The following is a 20,260-nucleotide window of genomic DNA, read 5'->3' as shown; positions in this document are numbered from 1 at the left end:
TACTACCTTTCTGGACTCAGGTACATACAATCGCTCAAAAATTTACGGACACACCGATCCCCATGACACCCTCCTTCTACCTCTTGCATCATAACACACACTCCCTGAAAGGGTACAAGAAGTCAGTCTTAATTCATCTCTTCATTAATGCTGCTCGGGCCTGTATTCCGGCAATGTGGAAACAGGTTACCCCACCTACAACGGGACTGTGGTTCAGCAAGATACGGGACATTCGACACATGGAGGATCTCACTAGCTTTGTCAAAGGGACCGGGGCCCAGTTCGGAGCTACATGGTTCTGGTGGGATGAGTTTACCTCCACACAGGAGTATTTGGATCTGACGGCTTAGTACTACCTGGTGGACGGGATGCCTGACCCCTTCCCTCTGCCCCTCCCTTTTCCCTCCTGCTCTGCTATCCCCCCATTTCTGTTTCAAGACCCCCCTCCGTCTTTTCTCTTATCTCTACCTATCTTCTTTACTTCCTATGCCTCTGCGATTCTGTACGACCCTACGTATAGTATGTAAATACTTACCCCCCTAAATGCCGCAGCCCCGGTGAGACTGCAAGAGTCCAGTTACCCAACACACACCGCAGTAAGGGAGCCTGGGCTAGGAATATACAGTAGATCCACTCAGGATGGACCTGAACAGCTCCTCTCACTCTTACGGTGAGCCACTAGATAACTGGGCAATGGAGTTGCGCTCGAGAAAGGCCCCCAAGGCAGTGGAGTCCGGATGGCCCACAGGCTGAGGTGTGGCCAATGGGGCTAATCATCCTAATTGGCCTTAGGGTTGTGATGAGTACATCTGCAGTTATAATTATAATATTGTTTTGAAGACGTCTATCAGTTGTACGCGATCAGTGGCTGCGTCCACTGCTTTGGTATTGGAAATGTTGTCCCTTACTTACTTTCTGTCGCATGTATTCTTGAAAACCTGTTCAATAAAAGAATTTATAAAAAAAAATCAAAGGTTTTACCAGTAGGTAATACAGCATGAAGGCCATACTGTAATGCACGTTGGTCAAAACCTTTATGATATGCTTATAATAAAAAAAACAGCAAAAACGCAAGCTTATTTCTGCAAACTCTTTGGGAATGGGAGGACATGAGTATTGCCTTGCATCCAAGATCCTAAATGCATCTAGTGGCTGCCAGTGTTTACCAGGGCTTTCCTAGTTATAGGCCTAGTGACTAGCTGGGCAGTTTTGCTGTAGCGCTGGAGTGTTATATACTGTATGTCTGTGTGTCATATGCAGTTTGGCAATTGTATGACTTCCTTCAGGAAGTCCCATCTTCCTTCTCATGTTGCAGTAAAACTATGCTGCCAAATATAACATTGGGTGGTAACTGAATCTGCCTGGGTTCAGTTTGTGAATTGCAAACTTTGAGACAAACCCCATTGAAGTGTGAATCTTGTTATGAAATTCTGGCCTTTATAGGAGTAATAAGCAAGATATTGTCAAATGATAGGCATTGTAAGCTGTGTAGTGCCATGGGGGATGGGTATGTTGCTTTGAGAGTTACACTGAAAATACACAAATCCTGTAAATTACAGGCTTTGGGTCTTAACTGAAAGCTATACATGGTGTTTTGCAACAGAACAATTTTCAGTTTCAGCGACAGCAGTGCATATTTGGCTGTGAAATTTACTTTTTATTTTAAAATGAGCTTGGTTTACATGCAGCAGTTGCACTCCAATCATGTTCACCAAACATACCTGCGAATTAAACCCACTCAGATTTGTCCATCACTACAGCAGCTTTTAAACACCGTCACTTTGGGCTTCTCTGTGTACCCATTTCATAGTTAGGAGGCTGGCTTTTCCATTAACCCCCTTATTGGCCCTCCTAAGTCTGCTGGTCATGGTTCAATGGGCATGCAGTGCATTATGGTTTAAAAAAAAATTGTTTGGGCTAATTTTGACATAAATGTAATATTCTCAAATCCATAACTCAACCCTAATTGCTGTTTTTATATGAAGAGATGAGCAAACTTTTTAAAACCTCCTCTTTTAGCAGTATGTCTGCTCCATGCTGTCAATTCACCTAAACAGGTTTCAATCTACCAATCTGCATTTTCTGCTGATATTGGCTCTTAGTACTGCCATTCCCTCTCCCAGTCTGATTGCTGATGTGCAGTGGATTAGAAGAGGCTACTACCAAGTCAAATGTAGGTACTTACATTAGTTACATTCAATCTTTTTATTGTTATTATTGTTATTATGATGTAAGTAACTGCATTAATGAGTGTTCTTATATGTGCCCGGAGTTTAGCTTTAAGACATATCTTCGAACAGGCTCCAACAGTTTTGTTTTTCTCCATGTCACCCGTTTAGTACCATGAAAAATAACAGCAAAGACATGCGAACAAACATAAGCAAGTAGCTATAAAAAGGTTTATATTGTGTATATAAGAGAACTATGCTGTCAGAGAAATAGACAAAATTGAATTTTTCCCATTGTATCAAAAATATTCCAACCTTACAAATATCCTTAATATGTTACTGTTCACCAAATTCAATTGAAGCTTATAAAAACATACTATATCTAACAATATAATTTAAATAAATAAAATGTTAAAATAATGTAAGAAGACATGCACTCCACACATCTATTGCTGAATATATAATCCTAAAGCCAAGTATTTTTTCTTCAGCAAATTAAAGTTTACCCACAGGAGTTTCTTAATTAATACCTAGTTTTGATGCCACTCATGATTAAATGTATTAATTGTTTACTGTATTAAATGTACTATATGCAGTCAGCATTCCACTAAGCTTTACAATATTGAAAAAAATCTATATTCTAAGGATTTGAAAACATGTCAGCCCACCTAAATTACATATTGATTAGGTTTAATTGCATTCCACCCATCAGTATTAGGTTTGAAAATTCATAAAAGAGAAATAATGTACTCTTTGTGGATGATTACTTCTGGGGCATTTAAATGAATTCCATCACTTAACCCTGAGCTTAGACACATTATTGAGCCCTTTTAATATAGCTGGTCAAAGTCCAATGCAGTAAGAAAACAGTTTATAGCTTTCACAAACAAATACAAAAAACAACAACAATATAAATTCATATAGATTTTCTTTTAGGAAAGAAAGAGCAAAGTTTGCATTAAAATGCACATCAATTTTCAGCTATTGCTGCGGCCTTAATAAAGCAAAGGGTATTAATCTTTTAAGTACATTCTCACTGGTTTTAACTCATTTTGTAGCCTTTGTTATGTCATTTAACTATGAGTGCTGAAAAATAGTACATCAACTTCAAAAGTACATAAACATACTCGTTGATCTGCCATAATTTCAGTAAAATGTAACTTTCTATGTTGCTCTGAAATCTTGAACAGTGTTGTTAGCCCTGCCCCTTCTCTTTTTCTGCAGTTCAGAACACCTTCCCCTCTTCGTATCCCCATAACATATGGGTGAGGTCTTATGTAGTCCAGAAGGACTATACAAGGATTAGTCAGAGCTGATAAAAACTTTTTGGAAGAGGCAGAGTGAACTTACTATCGGAAGTTAGCAGCTCACAAGATTTCCAGCAGGACTCTGGAAATCTCGTGAGCATTTACTTTCAGCATTTACAAAGGGTTAAAACATGAAGAACTGCATGTATTGCAGAGATGTACCACTTTTTTTGACCAGATATACACTTCAAGGGTAGCTGTAAGGTTTTGTTTTATCGCGGGATGTGATAGACATCGCTTTTCAGCTTAATATTGTAGCCCTACTTACACCTGGTTTGTGACATGTGTATGTATAGTCCATGCAAATATAAAGTGCCCAGATATTTTCTAGCATGCTGAAAAACTGTATTGGTTGGCAATGTGCTTGTTATCTTCCCTGCCATGACCCAAACCTTGTTTATAAAATGTAGATAGCTTATGGCCCTTCTATCATGATGCAAGCAAAACAAAACCCATGTGAGGTACTAAGTGATTTGGCTGTGTAGACAGAGATAATGCCACATACCTGATGGAAGACCAAGATGATAAGGGCAGCCTCTCTTGTATCTCCAGCCCAAGTGCCCCTGAAGGCCAGACAGGTAGTGCTGTGGTGCAAGAGGAACATGAGTGCCTTAGGATGTTGCTTGCAAAACCCTGGACCGTTGATGCTAACCAGGAAGAACTAGCAGGGTGTTGGGTCAGGAGTGTCACTTGAGCAGTTGGTGGAGCCACAGGATGCAATATCAGAGGTTAAGGAAGAACTCCAACTTCACATTGGATGTAGGATAGTAGAGTATGTCAATGACACTAGCAGGTGGGCAGCAAGAACACTCATAGAGGTCTGCAGAGCAGACCAGGGCATGCACCTAAAGAGTGTGTGGGACCAAGTCAGAGGTCGTAGCGAAGTCACAGAGCAGGCCAAGGTTATAAATGAAGAGGCATTGTGGTTTTGAGTGAAGTACACAAGTGAGGTAAGTGTAATTGACGTCTTACACTTACCATCCCATATGCTGCTAGGAAACAAATTTGGTAGAGTTCCTTTTTTAAGTGACTTTCTCCAAAGGGCAAGCAATCAAAGTAGTCAGTGGTAGAAGAGGAAACATATTTACCTTCCCAGTGGCTCGTGTTTAGAAAAGACACAGCTTTGCTGCTCTCCAGGAGATGTAAGTATTTTATATTGTAGATGGGTTGCATACCTGCTATCCCTGATGCCTGTTGTGGTTTCTCTTCTAGGCTCATACATCTTGTAGTGGCATACGAGTTGGTATGTGCAACCACAGTATGTGCAGGGAAGCAGGTATTGTATACACTCAGAAGTGTGGAATAAATGCAGTGGCCGGGAAGTAGAGAAGCAGTGGATTTTCAATACATGGGCCTTGTTTGTAAAGGTGACCCTGTGGTGAAAGGCTCACTTTAAAGCAAACTTTTACTTTGCCCTTTCATTACTTCAAAGTATGGAGAAGTATATGATTTACTCAATGTGACAGCACTTGGCCAATTAGCATTGTCATCTGAGGGACTCCGCCTTCTTGTGAAAGCTATAACACGTGACTTGTAGCTTACACAGGGCTATGTTGTAACTCTCAACAACTAAAAGGAACAGTGGGGAAGGGGGGCAAAAGGAAGCTAAGTATATGTGCCTGTGGAGGTCTGCATTAAAGGCTTTGGTAGAGTTGTGTGTAAATTTTATATTTTCAGATGTACAACTAAGAAAAATGCAGCTATGCTAGGGCTAATAATTTATATAAACACTGAGTACATTGGATTTGATATGGTTAACATACTGTATCAGAGAGTTCAGGTATAAAATATCCCTGCATTCCCATTTTAATTTATTTTTAAAGTGTGACTATGCACACTTTTCTGGACAGGTTATCAATATTGTGAATAATAAACCAGTTAAAATCACTAGGTGTATACAGATAGTTTAAAAGCTGCATTTTATTCAGACAGTTTGAGATAATAAATAACATTGGAAATAATTAACTGTCTTTATCTCCCTATGTTCCTCTCACAGTTTCTCTATTATTTTTCAATAGGTTTTTATCTAATGTTTTAATCTAATGGTGTTATTATGTTAATACCCTTAACTATCTGAAGAGAATTCAAGTTGTAACTTAACAAAGTCATAACTTTACAAAAGGCAAATATAATCACAAATTATTTTACTAGAATGTATGCTTATTGTAGGTAAAGTTTTATGAAACTTAATAAACCAATTTACTGTTTCTTTAAACAATGTAATACAAATATGTCAAACTGTCACACATAAAGGAAGATCACTGTTTAGTGGAGCAGAATAAAACTATGTACAAACGTCCTTTATTGTTCAGCAGAAAGGCTATCTTACTCCATAATACCCTTAGAATTTTTCTCTTTCCACCTGGATTTATACTGGTACCTGTGATCTGAGGAGAACGTATCGCCTTTTCTGTGCTTGGGCTTCCCTCCCCCATTAAGAAGGGAAAAAGCGCATCTGACCTAGCTCTGTAGGTCTACCTCCCCAGGTGAGCACTCACTTGTTGTCATCACTCACTGGGTGGAGGTGAAGGTCTGCCTGCATTGTGTGATTATCCTTACCTGAGAGTTATATGCAGATTGGCTGTGAATCATCTGAAGGATTTTTTTTTGCACAATCACCATTGTTTGCTTTTGTTTTTTCCTTGAGACTTTTTATTGTCTATATTGCTTTTTCGTCTTTGTGTAGATATTTTCTATGCCTCATTTGTTTGAAGGCTAATATATGTGACTCATTTATATATGTATCAATTTATTAGATATGTATGATTATTAGCTGGGCACAATATTGTTTTTCACATTTTTCAGATATTTAGTTATATCCTTGGTGCTTGGTAGCTCTTATTTCCACATTACACTTACTGGCGCTGATCACCTTTATTGTTTATTTTTAGCCTTAGAATTGTTTTATAATTAGTACAGTTTATTGGTTTTTCTAGTTGCTTCTTTTTTGAAAATAACATTTTTAATAAAACTAAAAATTGATAAGACCTGACCCAAGAACAAGTGTTTTACAGCTAGGAAATGTCTTTCAGTTACTACAGTGCAACACTGTGTTCATTTTAGGAACAAACATTTCTGAAATGTATGTGCCCACCATTATTTTGTACCTCAAGTTAGTAACATTTTTACAGATGCTTACACAGTCTATTTTGCCCATCATTCACAATTATGTCCCAGGAAACTCTATATATCCAACTGCATTTTTGGGTGATAATTATTGTGTGCATTTAAAATCTGAATATTCATCTTTTTGTGCAAGTTGGATGCCTTAATAGGAACCTGTAAGGAAAGGAATATGGGAGAAGCAGCTACTGACTTTTTAAGGGTGTTGACTCTGAGTCTGTTATACTGACTGTGGTATTATTAGCTACTAAATTAATTTACTAGACTAAGGAATGCCGCCAATATAGTCTAAAGAGCCACTCTGCCTGGCTTATTTTTTTTGAGTGAGTGGCTCACTGGTGAGTGAAGGCCAGTAAAATGCCCCTTTAAAAATCAAATAAGTTTCATGCTAAGTCAACAAAAACCTGATAACTGGAAACATTTTAGGTGGTAAAGTTTAACTCTGAAAAAAAAATTGGGTTGTAGATGGCCTGCATGTGACAAAAAAAATCCTAAATGCATTGGAGTCAATAGGGAAGGCAAAAGTTAAATAGTTGTTTGTAGTTTCTAATGGTTCCTGATGATTAGAGAAGTTTCTTTTCTTTCAGACCTGTTCTTGTGCCAAAACAACCATTTATTGTCTAGGAATAGGGATGAGAAAATTGGCTCAGGCCAGTCATTGAACAAATTGTAAAGTCCAAAACCTGCAAACTGCAATCTTAGCCCCATTGAAGAATATGGGATGGAACAAATCTTAAAAATCAATTCTGGCCATTTTCAAGGTGTACAAAATTACAAAAGAATTAGATAAAGGGTGTGGGTAGCTGGGCACTGCCATGGTGGACATGTAACAATAAAAAAAAGTATCATTCGGCAGGAAGAGGGTCCTCCTTTATGTGACTTAGAGGGCCACATGGAAGAAACACTAATGCTTTAAATCACATGCTTGGGAGATGCTTTTCTGGATGCTCTATATGGGGTTATAGAACAGTATCATTTTTAAAGGTCACTGGTAAATCTGACAACTTCCCGCTCACTGGCATCCTAGCATCCCGTGTCGACCTAAATAGCTGTCAGTTGGGTGATTCCCCTGGCTGAATGTGATAAAAGGGATGGGGATGCTGGTGAAACTATTGACTAAATATGACTTTGGCCATATTTGGTCAATGACATCACCAGCAACCCTGCTCTTTTATTTGCATTCCAGCTGCTAGCCCAGGGAGCTGTCATTTGTGGTGAGCAGCCATCAGATGCAGACGTGTTAATGTGATTAATGTTTTAGTGAGTCGGTGGGCATCATTCATCATAACTGACAAGCATCTGCATGGCTGGCAACAGGATTGAAGATGTATGCACAGTGTGGGATTTATTTAATTTTTAATTAAAGGGAACAATTGTGTGTCTTTTTTTTTCCATATTTTTTTATGTTTTATGTACCCCTGCTCATTCATATGGGGAGAGGGGCATATATCTGAGGCCCCTTCTATTTTAAAGGATATGCAAACCAAAAACAGAAAACCAAAAGGGCGCAACACTAGGTGGGCTGACTAACCGGGTCGAGCAACCCAGGGAAGGTGACAGGGAAAATCATGTGACTATGGATGCAAAGGGTGAAAAACCAATGAATAGCTGAGGAAACAAAAGGATGAGCACTTACATTTTAAATCATGGGAACAAAGGATGGACGGCCGGTGTGAAGGATCGGGTCATCCATGGAGTCCATCTGGAACTGGTGTGCCGGAAGATGTGCATCCACACAGGGAAAGGAGACTGTGGACGAGGGGGAAAGGGGGGAGAGAAACCACGAGAATGGGGACTCAGTCCGTGGCCCGCTATGTGAGTCCAGGGGCTAAGTAGTTGTGGGAAAGAATCGGCGGTGTCATAAGCAGGCTGAACAGCTGTGGCTGCGGCTGTGGATCGTGAAGCTCGGTCACTGTCAGCGCAGACTGGGGCAGTGTGCGGGAGCCGTTGACTGAAAATTGTCGGCTGTCAGTCGGGTCTGTGATGGGAAGAGGGTAGTAGCGGGATGGAAGGGCAGTGAGCAATGCGTTTCGAGGAGTGATACCTCTTTTTCAAGCCCGAGAAGGAACATATCGCGGCGGCGGGAAACCGCCGATTTAAATGTGACAGCTGGGCGGAGCTTAGTGACAGTGGGCGGAGAAGCCGCACGCTAGAAGTTGTGGAGCCTCGGCATGTGTAAATAACGTTCGGTAAGAGCTTGTACTACACTAGCCAGGTTGGACAGTTAGGGGCAACTTGGAGGTGAAGTTTGGGGGATATACAGCCCATGTTCTGTCAGTATGGGGGGCGTGCCATGGGCATAAAAGACATGGATGGTGAGTCACCTCCGGGGAGAGGCATTAGAAATGTCTTAAAAGGACACTCTAAGGTTGATTGTCTAATTGTATATAATCTTGGAAGGGGGGACAATTTATGGTGTGTGTGTGTTTAAAATAGATCTCTGATTATGCATGGTGGTTCTATTACAAATGTGAGACGGGGCTGCTGAAAGAGAGCATTTGATGCGAGTATTCCGTCTCGGGGACCAATCTACCATATATTATTTTTAATGACGCAAGGAAATGGTTAAAAGTGAGATTTGGGGAGGATCACAATGGGAATAAAAAATGGGACATAAGGAATGGACCATAAGAGATGAATTAAAAATTGAATAAAAAATATGAGTATAAAAATATGAGTATAAAAATAGACAGAATGTATTAAAAATATTTTGCATATGTGATAAAACCAAAAATGTAAACGAATGATTAAACGAATGATCAAAAGGATGCTTAAAAAGGCTATCATGAAAACGCGTGGGTCATTCTGGTATGTGAAAAGACGTAACACAATTTTTAACTGAGGCTGAGTTTGTGGAGGGGAACATAGGGTATGTGGGAGACCGATTGGTCTGAGTTTTCAGAGCCATGGGTCGGCAGCGTTTACAAAATGGTCAAGATTTCCAGTTCTTCATTTAGTCCTGTTGGAACAAGGGTATTTAGTTTGTATATCCAGAATGTTTCTTGTCTGCATAGCTTTTGGAAACGTTCGGCTGGGGAGAAATGGTCAGGAATTTGTTCTATGGCGAAAACACAAAGATCCTGGATGCGTTTGCCGTGTTTCGCTGCGAAGTGTCTAGGGACGCTGTGATCACAGTTACCGTCAGCGATGAAGCGTCTATGATCTCCTATCCTCTTTCTCAGCGGACGGATGGTGCGACCAATGTATAATAGATTACATGGGCATTTTAGGCCATATACTACATGGTCATGTGAGCATGTGATAAACTGTTTTATGTGGTATCTGTTATCTAAGTGATCGGTGAAGGAGGATTGGCCGTGGGTAATGAACTGGCAAGTCAGACAGCGGGATTTTTTGCATTGATATATTCCCACTCTATTGTCAAATTTGACAATAGAGTGGGAATATATCAATGCAAAAAATCTAATTTGACAATAGTCTTACCGAACGTTATTTACACATGCCGAGGCTCCACAACTTCTAGCGTGCGGCTATTAAATTTTTTTTTGCATCAGTACATATCCCCCAGGGTAGTTACTAGTCCTTTTGTTTGATTTTGGAGTTCCCATCCCATTTTTTGGAGCATAAAAATCAAGCCACACGGAAATGTAATTTACCATCCATCAATTCAAATAACCAATTTTTTCTTTGTAAAAATTACTTTTGCTTGTGTACATCCTACAGATGTGTCATTCCACAGGCAGGTTTAGGGCATCCCTGAAGCATGTTATTTAAAGTAATTGTGCATTATTAATGCCGTACTTTAAGCATTATTTAAAGAGCTTCTCCCTGTCAAACAGTATTTTTTAAAAGCAAACTTTTTTTCACATTGGTACATGTCCCCCTGGCAGTTCCCAACTCCCTAATACCTTTTGTCAGACAATCCCTTGCCTAATAGCCTTGAAAATGGGCAGAATTAATTTTAGAGATTTGGCTCCCACTGGCTCCAATGGGGTTCAAATTAACATTCAGAACATAGGAGCAGTTATTCAAACCTCCCTAGGTACATTTGGCTCATTCGTAGTCACTGCACACTTCTGCTCCAAAGCACCCCCTATTTTGTTCCCCCATTTGCCATAGCTACCATGACATCTAATAAATCCCTTTTATTGAAAAACAATGTCCCCAGGCCTAAAGTGTGAGGCAGAGCTTCCACACACAGTAGTAGGTTAGGTTAGAAGTAGGTTAGTAGTAGGTGTGTGTGTATTTTTTTTTCTCATTGTAAGACTTTTCCTGCCATGTTAAGGAAAAAATGTAACCTGGACACCACCATTTACAAAAAAGTAATACCTTATCCCTATGCAAAAAAACAAGGCTTGCAAGATAAGGCTACCACTTCAGACACTGGCCTTGTATAGGTGATGATGGTGACAAGGAGTTCTGTTGGCATTAACTGCACATGGTTCTCTGATGTAAACAGCTTTCCATTTGACCTTAAATGTATCCTTGGGATCTTCTGACAATGTCAAGGCAGGGTATTGATAGCATAATTTAGAAGTTTCAAAGAAGTTGAAAGTCTTAATTAAATGAACCAAATGAAAGAACTGAAAATAACAAATAACACAAACAACAGATTTTTAAAGCTAAAAATATATATTTTTCTTTATAGAAGTCAGCAAATAAAAGGCATATATCAACTATTAAATAAAAAATTCTATGAAAATAGCCAGAAAAAAATTGCAGTCAATGAAAAGTATGCAAGCAGCTTTATTAGACTGCAAGTTAAAAGGGAGACATGAGACATGTTTTATCTCTAACTACAAAATAGAGTGTATTATGAGGCAGCTGTCAGAAAGCTAGGCTTAGCCCTTATGCTCAGAATCCTCAGAGGACCTGCACATGTGCGCGGGCATAGTTTGGCTCACCAAATTGTGCACCACCGGGTGCCTCTGTGCACGCATCTCACGGCATGCATGTGGACGTGCACATATGCGTCTTGTGGATTTTTGCACTAAATGGGCTATTGAAGGCTGTGAAATTTTAGCCTCCAACGCGGACTAGTCTTCAGCTGTTCCCTGAACCTGTATCCCGAACCCAGCATCTTGACTCTGATCTTCGGGTATTTGACCCGGCATGGCTGACCAATTCTCTGATGTTCTGTATTCCCTTAGCTTGTTTATGACCACACTCCTGCCTGCTGCTCTGTACTTCTCTGCCTGCAAGTTGCTTGTCCCCAACTACGTCTTGTCTGCTGCCCTGGTACCTCACTGCTCGACCGTTACAGACCCTGCTTGTCTTGGACTTCACTTCTACCTGCTGTGCCCCTGTTTCACTTCCAAGAGTTCTTAGACTTAAACTGCAAGAAAGGCATTCCTCGTCAACTCAGACTCCTCTAAGGTACGTGGTTCTGACAGCAGATTTTTAGATTTGTGTGTATTATTTCAGGTACAATAGTCAGAAAATGTGAATATGGCTTGATGAACACTGTGATGAATATGTAAGCAGTTTAAGCAGAGCACATTATTTATCGGGGTATGCACTATGTAGCCCACCACACTGCAATTCACTGCATTGTAGCACAATGGAGAACTGGGTATAGAACTGATTAGGATGGCACAAACTACTTCTGCCTTCAAATACTCTGAGGAGAATTTATCAAAACTGGAGCAGACAGAAACTGGAGCAGTTGCCCGGGGCAACCAATCAGCATCTCTCTTCAGTTTGCTGAGTTGGGATCTGAAAACAAGAGAAGGAAACTGATTGGTTGCAATGCAAATCTGCTCTAGATTTTGTCTGCTCCAGTTTTGATAAATTCACCCTCTATGATCTATTCCTTTCTACTTTACATAGGAAGACAACCATGGTTGGCCTTTCTAAGCCACTGAACCTCAGTTCAGAGGCCAGAAAGTGCATTGTTGGTAATTGGTGGCTATAGATGTGAGCGGCCACATTATTTCAATATTTTCTCAAGCTGTGAATGATTTGGGTTCAAGGTAACTTAAAGTGGACCCAAACAAAGCTCATCACAATGTAGGAACATGACATCAGATATTGCAATGAACATGAGATATCAATTGCCCATTTGTATGATTGCATTTTGTAACAAATTTCCATTTGTTGCCAGCATATTGTAACAATTGCTCATTTCTTGCCTGTATACTATGACTATAATATGCATATTGGTGCCCAGCCTAAATTTGGTAAGCATAAACCACATATACTCATATACAGAGAAGATGACAAGTTATGATCAATGAGTCCTTAGTTGAAACAAATGGACGGTTACTATTGTGGAAAATCCTCTACTCGTTTTGCCACAGCCGTGGTTTCATCAGGAGGAACATATGATGTGGATGATTGTAACTAGGGATGTCCCGATACCGAAGATAGCACCGGTATCGGGACCAATACAGGACATTTGACAAGGACTTGTACTTGTCAAAATGCCCCGATACAAAGCGGTGAAGCTTGCACTGGTTTTTTTTTACTTACCGCGACAAGTCTCGCCGAACGTCGCGTCACTGCTGCTCCGGTGGCGGCACTCCAGGAAGTTGCCGGCCACCTAAATTAGGACTCCCACATGGAGCTCCGCCCACCGGAGCAGCAGCGACGCAAAGCTCCTCTCCAGCTCAGCGTCGACGACCTCTTGAGGCACCGCGATTGAGGCAACAGTGAGTATGACGGCTTACTTTTCACACAATAAACTATCTACTGCTGCAGTGCATTCTATATGTACTGTATATGTTCTACATATAGAATGCACTGCAGTAGATTAAACATTCTGCACTGATAATATGAAGGGGTTAAATGATCCATAGTACATAATATGTACATAACATGTAATTGTACTATGGATCATTTAACCCATCCATGTTAGCAGGTCAGAATTGGAGATAAACTGCATTCTATATGTAGCACATATACAGTACATATAGAATGCACTGCAGCAGTAGATTTACAATTCTGCACTGCTAATCTGAATGGGTTAAATTATCCATAGTACAACTACATGTTATGTACTATTATGTACTATGGATCATGATTTAACCTATTCATGTTAGCAGGGGATAATTGTAACTCTATTACTGCAGTGTACAGGACATGTGTACTGTATATGTACTATGGATCATGATTTAACCTATTCATGTTATCAGGGCAGAATTGCGAGCGCCTCCCACAAGCTGAGTCCCAAGACGGGATGCAGTGATCCTGCCCAGTGCCGACTACGAGAGGCACCGCGTGAGGCAACAGGGATCGAAGTGGAACTGTGAGTGAGGGAAGCTGGGACAAGGCTGGCTGTAAATCTATTTCTATAGTGTACTGGACATTTGTAATGTATATGTAGTACATATATACAGCATACACCTCCACTACATTACAGCAATATATTTTCAATTCTCCCCTGCTGACATGAATAGGTTAAATCATGATTCATAATACATAACATGTAGTTGTACTATGGATCATTTAAAGTAACATGTCCCTTTAAAAAAAGTATCGGTAATTGGTATCGGCAAGTACATGAGGGGAAGTACTTGTACTTGTAGTTGGTCCTGAAAAAGTAGTATCGGGACATCCCTAATTGTAACCATATATGAATATAGCAGCAGATATTCTCCCATTGGAGTGAGCAAAACCGGGACTGCAGAGGCTTCAATATTTACGACCTTGGTCTCCCATAGGGGGTCTCAGGAGACAAGCGAGCAACGAGGAGAGGACTGCAATGGAGATGATGCCTGTTGTTTCAAAAAGCATAGCATATGTGTTGAGGCTGTCCAAGATGAGCAGCAAATTTTCAGTCCTTTAAAAAATAACTCAAAAATGACAAAGTACATAGCCTGAGGCAATATACTGTGTATGACACAATACAAAGTGGATACGAGGATATTTTACTACTCACAAGAAAAAAACATACTAGAAAAGATAAAGCGAAACTCTATAACCAATGCATCATCGTGAGTCCTAAGTCTTTCAGGGGCTGTTGGTTGTGTTTAGTAAATGATTCTGTAGCTGGTTCCTAGTAAGTGAGTAAGCCTATGTGATCTTTAGTGGGAACATATTTCAGAAATACTGTTATAAACAAGTTATTTACAAAAAAAAAAGTTTTTTGTGCAAAATTAAAATACAATGTTTACTGAATGAACATAAAACATGTATATAACTCCTAACATGAATCAAAATATAAGCTTTCCATTGCATCGGTATTATAGTAAGGTTTATAGCTATCCTTGGAAACAATATATATTGAAAGGAATAGCTGAGTTTTCTATAGCCAGACACTGATGTTTCATCAAATGTGGAAAAGTTAAGGATTGGTATCTAGAATTATATCTACTCACAACTGAAATTGTTTGTCCATTCTATGACTTCGGGACCAGAGACTTCAATTATTCTTTGATCTTCCCCACCAGCAAGATAATAATTGGAACTTGACAAAATTCCAGTTTATGTTGTTGGCTGTTGATTTCTGTTTGTCTTGCATGAAAGCATAAAGAAATGGGGTTGTCACATCTACTGAAACATAATATTTACTACCCTCATGAAAGTTTTACTAAATCATGCAACAGAGAAAGCAAATATTGGCATTTTCTTAATTGCAAAATATCCTGGTACTGTCATGTTGAAAGCTCTGAATTATAGTTATATTTAAAAGGGTTTCTAGCTTCCCGCATTTGTTTTACCATTGTAAATCAATTAAGGACATAATGGCAATATTTTAGAGGTTTCCCAGATGATTAATTTAGAATGCAAAACCCTTTAAAAACAGAGTTTGCTTAACAGAATGGATAATTTATATATAGCAAATAGACCAATAATATTCTAAAGAGCTAGACTGGGTGCACCTTAAAAAGCTTCTATTGTTTTGCACCATTATTAACAAATCTACATTGTACTTTAATTCTGTACTTAAAATGTGTATTTATATAGACTCTGGTATGTTAAAGGGCAACTCCAACAATTGGTATATGTAGAGAAGGATGATTGGAGTTTAGTAAATTACAGTCATATGATACCCCATTCCACTTTTTCCTGCTTGGACATTGTGGCCATAACAACTTCTTAAAATACTTAAATTGAGACTTCTAAGCAATGTATTTAAAGTGACACTGTCACTACTCTGTCCATAGCAGGTAAGAATTCCCTGTTACTGTAGTTGCTAAGAAGATACTGAAGTAGCCTTTCTCCTGCTAGTTCATGCAGTGGACTGAAACTAAGTGACATCTGACTGACTGCCATCAGTTACTGCACATAGGGTTTTACTGCATGCAGTGTTTTTTGAATAAGACTGTACCATTTCACTTTTAGTTCGGGTGTCACAAGTGGTACTATTAGGGTTTTTGGGAAAGCTGGGGATTAGCCTGTTGGTGTGAGCCAATTACAAATACGGATTATACTGATTACTGGCATGGGTGCCTATTTAGAAAAAGTCATAACTAGTACAGTAATCTATGTTATGAATCAGGCAGGCATCTGAATTTGTGCTTATATGTTTTTATTGTGTGTGCTATAGACCTAGCATTGAGAGAGGATATAATTACTTATTCTGCCTAAAAAGAACTCAGGGTTACCCATGGTGAGATATTTTTTGTCTACAATCAGCAAACCAAACGTAGCAATTTTGAAACTAGTATCCCTTTGAAAAGTAGTTAATGGGTTAGAAACACGATTTTTTTATAATTTTTTAAAATGTATGTGTCCATTCTTAAAGAAGATCTGATAACACTCTCCACTATCTGTTGGACACCTCTGTCATGGGACCAGGTACGTGAGCCCACCAGCAAGCAGGTGGCACAGGTTCCCCCAGGGTGCGGGGTCTAAGGGCCAGCCGATGTTCTACCAGGGACCCACTCACGGATGTTTGTACTTGGCTGCGACCCCAAGTCGCGACCCTCGGGTTCACCCTGCTTGTGTGTGGAGAATGCTCGTACACATCGGAGACAGAAAAGGAAGCTGCATTCAAGGCAGAGCTGGCACAGATGGGATGGCAGGAGAGCAAAAGGAGATCCCAAAAATGGGCCAAAGTCAGGGCTGGCAGCAGACAAATGTAATCAGGAGTACTAAGCCAACTTGGTACACGAGAGATCAGTGCATGGGAAGTCAGGTCAGGAACAAAAGTACAAATGGAAGCTTGGAAAAAGTGTTGCTCAAGCTACCCAAGCTAGTTTGAGCAGGATTTAAATAAGTAGAGAGATATGAGGAACATAACAGGAAGTAGCAGGAAGCAAGGTATATTAACCATCAGGTAAAGCGATTACCTCAGTGATTAGTCTGCACTGCACTTACATTTTACATGCCATTCTTAAAATGTAGGCTACGGTGTGGAGCCCACGTTGACCCATAAAGTGTTCTCTGTGATGACCTATAAAGTGTTCTCTGCATAACACTTTAGAAAACACTCTGCGATTGAAGGAGAGACTCCTCATCCTGACCTTGTTTTTTTTTCATTGATTTGAAATGTGTAATGCTTTACTTGTTTAAGATTTCTTAAGAAAATTAAACATTAAGCACATATAAAGTGCTTAATGTGCCCATCCTTAACTGCTTGCTGTTCGCCCGTTGTGAAAAAACGGTTGGACGGCAAAGTCCCATGGGCGGGTTGCCGTAATTAGACGCCTTTTTTTCCTGCTCGTGCGGGCCCCCTAGTGCGCGTGCAGGGGCTGAAAAAAACCACCCGTTCTTCATAGCCGTTACCGGCTGTTTGACATACATCCGATTGGTGGCTCTATAGCCGCCGATCGGTTGCATGTTGTGTTTTGCGCTGCGCTGTGGAGTGCGCTGCCGCCGACTGGAGTGCGCTGCCGCCGCCTGGAGTGCGCTGCCGACGCCTGGAGTGTGCTGCCGACGCCTGGAGTGTGCTGCCGACGCCTGGAGTGCCGCCCCCTCCTGACCCCTCTCCTTCAATCCCGGGATCCGCTAGCCCATCTGTGGCCCAGGACCAGCTCGAGACGGTGTCAGGAGGTAAGATGCTGATCTCCCTCCGTGCTGTGAATGCGGAAGTGATGTGTAATACATCACTTCCGCATTCACCTGTCAGTCATCTGGCTGCTATAACCAGAGAGAAGAAGCTGATAAAGCAGATCTCTGCTTCTTTTGGGGTCCCCGGGTGACATTAGGGGTCTTAGAGATCCCTAATGCCTCCATAAAGAGGACCTGTCAGTGTGCCTTTGCTATTATATAGGGGAATTGCTATCCCCCTATGTGATAGCAATAACAATAAGTGTAAAAAAAAAAAAAAGTTAAAAAAAATGTAATATAAAAAAGTTGTTTTGTTAAACAAAATTTTTAAGTCCCCCACCACCACGTTTACGCACATATAAACGTAAATAAGCGTTCGATGCACCAGCGCGTGGAAATGACAATTGCGCTACACATGTTACATATCGCTGCGAACGTTGCAGTGTGAGCAATAATTTTAGGGCCATCAATCACTGATAACACTAAACTGATGAGCAGTAAAAGCTTTTAAAACTTTAGGGTTTTTTTTTATTTTTGGTAATTTTTCCTTAATATAGTAAAAAATAATCACTAAAATAAATATCAACAAAATAAAGCTATATCTGCCCCCCAAAAAATGTATAAAAATAATGGTAGAAAATTAATTTCAGTACAGTCAGTCAAAGTACCACATCGCCGAATACTGAAAAATGGCCTGGACATGAAGGGGCTTTAACACCGCAGACTTCAAGTGGTTAAAGCAGATTAATGGCTGCAGTAAGGTTATACTGCTGCTTTATAAATGTGCCCCTTAAAGCAGACTTTTACTAAACAAACACTTTATGCAGCATTATTACAATCCATAATGATTGTTTTGGTGCAGGCCATTTCTCCCTCACTACCACTTGAAGCCAATGCCATCTGTGATTGTTTCTGGCATTTTCTTCCCATAACTCAGCTTCCCCCCTCAAAGCACATCATTTACAAGCCATGCGCATGCACAAAACAAAGCATGCCAAGCCTCACTTTGGACTCTTAGTTGCCATAGTGCTGTGGTATGTAATCAAGGTTCACTGCTCATCCCCATGGCAATTTTCAAACATCAGAAGACATATGTGGAAGTTTAGAGTAGCTTCCAAAGCCTCTATAATATCACTAGTCTCAAGGGGTTTCAGGAAATGAAGAAGATAATCGCAGAGTGCCTTGCAAGATGTAGATGATGACATAATCAAGGAAGGGTGCTGTGAAGATCTCAGCATGGCCAGGATTCTGGGAATGAGCACGGTAATGAGTACGCTCCAGTAATGGTGCCCAAAGTAGTTAAAGCAATATCTCAGCAAGGAGAAGAATGTGGATGATCCTGATGCTGTCTACAATAGTATATATTTAAAAGCTTGGTGTCAGCACCAATTCAGAGATTATTTGAGGATCTACAGCTAAGTGATACACAAATAAGGTACATTTTTGTTAATCTTTAGGGTACTTGAATGCATTTTCAAGATGTAACTCCTGAGTTTCATTTCACTTTAAGAAGACTAGAAATCTTTAAAAATAGCTTATTTGTGCTGAAGAACTAAGTGTGACTGTAACAATTATTGGAAAGAATTTAGAGATAGTTTTAAAAATAGAGCTGGAGAGCGTGTAATACTTTTTTTCACAATTTTTATGATGGTTTATCCCTTATTAGGTATGCCTCGACAGCTATTAAACATTGTTAAAACAATTATGCAGAATCCATCCAAAAGTCAAGCATATGCAAGGCAGATGGTACTACAGTAGGAAAGGCCTATAGATGTGTATTTTTGCTGTGGTGAGTTCTGTAAAATCCAAGTGAGAAACAGGATCACAAATTGGAAAGCCAATCCAAGAATATACACATACTTTTAAAGGAAACCTGCCATTAACTTGTGTGAGAAAGCCCCAATGCCATTCCCTAAGTCAGAAACTACCGGGCATCAACTTCATCACAGGAAAAAGTGTGCATTGCATCAGAGAAGAATTTCCTGCCTTTAACATAACCTTTCTACACAGGCATATCCCATTTAAGATAAAAGGAGATATGTAGATAAGCCAAATATGGTATTCAATATACCACTTTCGTTAAGAATTTATATAATTCTCATTCTGTAAGAAGTATTAACAATGGAAAGAATTTCTTCTAAGGTTTTGACTTTTTAGTACACATCTACAATAAATTAGTTGACCATGCCTAGTATATGTGTTAGCTTGTCACCTGTACTACCAAACCTTTTGTAGACACATAAACTTGCCACACTAGAAGAGGCAGAAGTTTACCATGTTGTTGCAGTGATACTAATGATAGTAATAGCATAATCAATCTATGCTATAAACTTTAATGACTGGGAATCATTTTTCACAGTGTAGTGTGTCAACATGTTCACTCTAAATACCACATGTGTTCAATAATCAGGGTATGTGGAATGACCATAATTATTTACATAATCCATATAAAAGATGGTCTAACATTCATTTCTTTGTTTGTTTCTTTGTTTAGAGTAAAGAAAAAAAAAGGCTTATTGTGAGGTGTGCATAGTGGTGCGGTCTGCAAAGTCCTCTATCCTAAACATATTAATGTCTGGGACAGCACACAAATGGCCCATCTGTAAATCCTTTGTGATTTTCACAAAATGTAACATTCCTTTCCTGTGTTTGATACAAAATGGTTTTACATTAACAATGTATGTGAACCCTTTTGCTTGACAATCTCTCAATGTACTAAAATATCTTTGCCATTCTATCAATGTTAATGAAAAAGTAAAATAAATC

Source organism: Nanorana parkeri, unplaced genomic scaffold, assembly GCF_000935625.1.
Source record: "Nanorana parkeri isolate BGI_ZX_2015 unplaced genomic scaffold, ASM93562v1 scaffold105, whole genome shotgun sequence".
NCBI lineage: Eukaryota > Metazoa > Chordata > Amphibia > Anura > Dicroglossidae > Nanorana > Nanorana parkeri.
Note: the sequence above shows the minus strand (reverse complement) of the source record.